Source organism: Symphalangus syndactylus, chromosome 7 (assembly GCF_028878055.3).
Source record: "Symphalangus syndactylus isolate Jambi chromosome 7, NHGRI_mSymSyn1-v2.1_pri, whole genome shotgun sequence".
NCBI lineage: Eukaryota > Metazoa > Chordata > Mammalia > Primates > Hylobatidae > Symphalangus > Symphalangus syndactylus.
In genome coordinates this window covers 132,269,891-132,275,319 of record NC_072429.2, presented here as the reverse complement: position 1 = coordinate 132,275,319, position 5,429 = coordinate 132,269,891, and the positions used below count along the sequence as shown (strand labels likewise).

General features: G+C 41.8%; 1 pseudogene; it reads right to left on the bottom strand.

Moving 5' to 3' along the window:
• Positions 1–4,236: 4,236 nt before the first annotated feature.
• LOC129486842 (large ribosomal subunit protein eL32-like) lies at positions 4,237–4,644 on the bottom strand (annotated as a pseudogene).
• Between the last annotated feature and the right edge of the window lie 785 nt (positions 4,645–5,429).

Genomic DNA, 5,429 nt, shown 5'->3' with positions numbered 1-5,429 from the left:
CGCCTATAATCCCAGCTACTTGAGAGGCTGAGGCAGGAGAATTGCTTGAACCTGGGAGGCAGAGGTTGCAGTGAGCAGAGATCACACCATTGCACTCCAGCCTGGGCAACAGAGTGAGACACCATCTCAAAAACAAAAAAAAAGTAAACTAGATGATTCTAAAGTTTATATTGAAAACAAACAAGGACAAATCTGAACAAAAATATCAATGACTAGGGGTCCAGTTATATCAGATATTAAAATATGTTATGGAGCTCAATAATTAATTTAATTAACCATTAATTAAATTAGTATTGCACTGTTACATAAATAGTCCAATGGAACAGGAGAGAAAGTTGATTAATACAATGAGATACATTCTGTAATGTACAAGGGAATAAGAGAAAAGTGGTATCTTAAGTCAGCAGAGAAAAGATATTCAATAAAGGATAGTAGGTCAACTGAATATTGGTCTAAACATAGCTCACTTCATGCACTAGAATAAACTCCAAATAGATAAAATAGTTAAATACAAAATTTCAAACTATAAAAATATTAGAAGAAAATATGGAGTAAGAAGGCTTATTTAGTTACAGTTCAGAATCCAATATTTATAAAAGAATTGATTGATAAATTATATGGTAAACAATTTTTAAAAATTTCTACCTAGCATAATAAAACCATTAGCAAAATCAAAAGACAAAATCAAGCTAGGCAAAGTATTTGCAAGTCATATTACAGATCAAGCTTTTAATCTTCATAATATGTAAAGAGCTCTTAGAAATGATAAAAAGAGTAATAACTAAAAAGAAAAATGGGCAGAAGATATGAATAGAAAGTTCACAGTAAAAATCATAAATGGTTTTTAAAATACAGAAAGACACAACATAAGAGATAATCAAATTAAAACAATACTGAGATACCATTTTTCATCTATCAGGTTGGTAAAAAAATTAAATATTGACCATACATTGCATGTGTGAGGTTGGGTGGAAACTGGTAAATTGCTGGAGAGTGTAAATTGGTACAAACTCTAGGGAGGGCAATTTTAGAATACTAGCAAAGCCATAAAAGCATATATACCCTTTGAGCCATCAATCTCATTTCTGGGAATTTACCCAACTGATAAGCTTGCTCAGTTACTAAGTGACAAATTGTTGCAGTATTGCTTGTAGTAAAACGTTGGAAACATGCATAACGTCCCTCAAGAGGAGACCAATTAAATAATCCTAGTATATCCATGTCATGGAATATATGCAGATGCCAAAAAGAATACAAATATTTTTATATATTATAAGAGATTCGGGATGTATTGGTACTTGAAATAGGATGCAAGAGGTGTTTAGGTATGCTACTTTGTGGGACGGAAGTGCGTGGTGATAAGCATACACCTTTATACATGTTTGTTTTCTGTAGGAATCTCAGGAAGGTAATAAAGGTGCTTATTATGGTGGGGGTGGGGAACTCAGTGGATAGCAGGCAAAAATGGGAATAAGAACTTTTCCCATGTGCCTTTTGAAACTGCTTATTTTGTAAGCTATTGAAATGTATTTCCTATTCAAAGTTACTTGATAAGCATTGAAACCTTTGCAAAGTTAGCACAAAGTCACTGTGGAGATGGAGCGGTGCAAGGCAGAGGGGAGGAATGGCTCCTGTGCTCCAAGGAGGAGCCTGGATAGGCCCCTCAGAGTCTCTGCTCACAGGTGAGGGGCTGGCCGACAGACCGCAGGTCATAATACTCCAAGTTGTGCCAGAATGAGCAACCCCAGACCATCCAGGCAGCCCTGAGTCAGCATCCGGCCCTGCCTCTGCATGCAGAGGAGTGGTTTTCTCAAGGTGAGTCCGTGAAGAACGTGCTTCTGGCCTGAGTTACCTGTCTGGGGCAAAACACAGGCTTTCCCAACCTTTCCCAACTGGAGGACACACCCAGCTGTCTGTGGCGAAAGCCAAGGTTGTGTCTCGCAGTCAAAGCCAAATAGAGGCCCGAGGAGGTTGTCCAGAAAACCCAGCAATGGCAGAGGAACAAGAGAGCTTCCATCAGCCATCACCTAGTCAGACGGTTCACTCCCTTTCCTTCCTGAAAACACAGTGTAGCCCAACGAAAGACAGTGTGGGTTTCTGTGTTAGATGCGGGAGCAGCTTCCAGCTCTGATGCTCAACAGTTAAGGGTAACTCCGGACGAGTCACTGAAGCTCACGAGAACTCAGTTGCCTAATCTATGGAATGGCTTGTGCCCAACTCACAGAATTCTTGGGAGGATTAGAAATAATGCATGTAAAGTGCTTGGCATTTTGTGCTCAGTTCAGGGTAACCACGTGGGACCCATGTGTTAACGTATCTTTCACTTCCTGCTCTGCCTAGTGGAGAGTTTCACCCGGGAGAGATCTCTGAGCAACTACCTAGCTATTATCTAGCCTCATTAGATAATTGGTTATGTTTACATAATCTAGGTTTAGCCAGATGGGGCAAAGGGACTAGTTCAGGAATGGCAAATACTCTGACCATGTGTACATGTCACATTTCTACTCTATGTCTAGGGTAGACATTGCTAGTCTACCCTAGACATTTCTAGTTTACCCTAGACATCGGTAGTCTACCCTAGACATCGCCGGTCTACCCTATGGCATGGAGAATTCTTCTCAATGCCATGTTCCAGACAGCCATTGTCCATTGACTGCCGTGCAGGAGAGATGAAATCCACTTAGCAATTCTAGATAGATATCTAAAGCCCCATCACAATCTTGCTTCCTTTGATTTCTCAGATTCTATCAAAAATGACAATAAAAAACACTTTTAATATTTAATTTTAAGAACATTAAAATAGATTACCACTTTCACATTATTTAATTAACATCAAAAACATTTGATGTGATGTGGACCAGGTCACAGGCAGAGCTTTCCCGCAAGGTCCTACTGTACCTGGAGGGACTGTCACCTGGCATGAACTCGACCCCTGCCTGGCTCACCTTTCGTCAGCAGATTCTGTAGGACCAACACATGTTCTTCTGCATTCGCACTTTTTATTTTGTTTCTTTATTTTGGAGACAAGATCTTGCTGTGTCACCTAGGCTGGAGTGCACTGGCACAATCACAGCTTACTGTAGCCTCGAACTCACAGGTTCAAGCGATCCTCCCTCCTCAGCCTCCTGAGTAGCTGGGACTACAGGCATGCGTCACCACATCCAGCTGATTTTTTTGTATTTTTTGTGGAGACGGGGTCTCACAAGCTGGTCTCAAACTCCTGGCCTCAAGCTATCCTCCCACCTTGGCTTCTCAAAGTGCTGGGATTGTAGATATGAGCCACCGCACCCAGCCTACATTTACACGCTTGAAATAAATTCTGTGTATCCAGTTCACTTGGCACTAGTTCTCTAGGCTTTGTTGTGGTGGCCCTGCGGGAAAGGGAAGGGACAGAAGATATTTATTTAGTACTGACTGTTTGCTAAACAATCTATTTAATCTCTTCTTTTTAGTCATCTTTTGAGGTAGATGTTACTACCCCCATTGTACAGTGGTAAAATTAAGGCTCAGAGAGTTTAAATGGCTTCTTCCCAAGGTCTCAGAGCTAGTAAGCTGACTGAGTAAATTTCTTGCCTGTTTAAACAACAGTTATGAGGCAGAGCAAATCCTCCCAAACGAAACTTGTCTGGATCTGATTTCTCTTTGTTCCTTAACTCGAAGAGTTGGAACATATCTGGGGCCATAGAGTGGTAGAACTGTTTAATTTGGATTCATGGTGCACATGGTTTCACGATTATAGCTCGTTTTGTTTTGTTCTGATTTCTGCAGCACTGTGGAATGGTCAGCCCACATCCCTATGGAACCACCCACCTTTCCAAAAAATCCTCCAAGCTGGTAAAGGCTGGATTGTCAAGGAAGTCCCCCACTGTGCTTTTTTCTTTCTGGCAGCCCTCTGCTCCATTGATGAAGGTTCAGCCAGGAGTCCTGGGCTGCCCCTCAGTCAAGACCAAGCTGGCTCATGGTCACTTGTGACAATAAGTAAAGCATCCCCATCAACATAATCATCTGACAAAAACTGATCCCACCCCAGTCCCCATGCTGGGGCCTGGGTGCTAAAGACAAGATCTCGGCTGAGCATGCCACTGCCTGGGCCTCAGAGTGAGCTGTGTGCTTGTACTTTATATGATGTATCTCTGTTTATCCACACCATGGATTATACCAACCTCATGGGATAAATGCTACTTCTTTTGGCAGTTTTTACAGTTTTATTTAAACACAAACGTGCACATGAGCTGTCTACTCATTTTCTTTGCGGCGCTGCCTGGCATTAGGGTTGGTGACTCTGATGGCTAGCTGGGCGGCTCTTTCCATGATGACTCTGTGGTTCTTGGAGGAAACATTGTGAGCGATGTCAGCACAGTAAGATTTATTGCACATCAGCAGCACTTCCAGCTCCTTGACATTGTGGACCAGGAAGTTCCGGAAGCCACTGGGCAGCATGTGCTTTGTTTTTTGGTTGCTCCCATAACCAATGTTGGGCATCAAGATCTGGCCTTTGAACCTCCTGTGAACCCTGTTGTCAATACCTCTGGGTTCCTGTCAGTTACACTTAATTCTGACATATCAGTCTGACTAGTGACGGATGAAATTCTTGGTTCTCTTTTTGACAATCTTGGGCTTCACAAGGGGTCTAAGGGCAGCCATGATGCTGAGGAGATGGCTGCCACCTCATAGGCAGCACTGAGGAAGAGGTTAAATGCTATTATTAAACCCATCGTACAGATGAGGAAACTGCGACTCCAGAGGTTGAAGTAGCTTGTATAAGGTCATGCCCTTAGCAAGTGCATCTGGATTTACATTCTGAGCTCTTGACTAACCTATGTTGCCTCTAATGGGCTCCTTCATTTGAGACTTGTAGTAGTTAGATTATGTCTAATTATGAGTAACAGAAAAAGCCCCAAATAACAGGGGTTTAAGCAACATAGACGTTTACTTCTCTGTTGTGTCCAAGGCATTCCGAGGAGCTGTCTGGGCTGGTATGGAGCCCCAGAGTGTCGGCGAATCAGGTTCCTTCTCTCCGTTGTTCTGTGCTGCATTGGTTTCATGACTAAGGTCACCTCGTGGTCCACAGTAACTGCTGGAGTTCCAGCCATTGCATTTCACTCTTGCCAGCATAAAGGAAGAAACAAATTAACTTGTGCATGCTTTTTCTTGAAACATATTTTCTAGAAGGTTTCAAACACTTCTAATTAGATTGCATTGGCCAAAACATTGTCACATACAAGGGAAACTGGGAAATATTTACTTGGACTGGTTATCTGTTAAAATTTGGTGTTCTGTTATGAAAGATGAAGAGGAGATTGAATACAATCCATTATTTCCTTATTTGAGGCCAAAACAAGGGCCTGGGCTGGGAATTAATGTATTCATTGTTGAATAATTTGTTAATTCTTAAAACAAATATGTAGGAAGGGTTTCCTTTGTGCTCA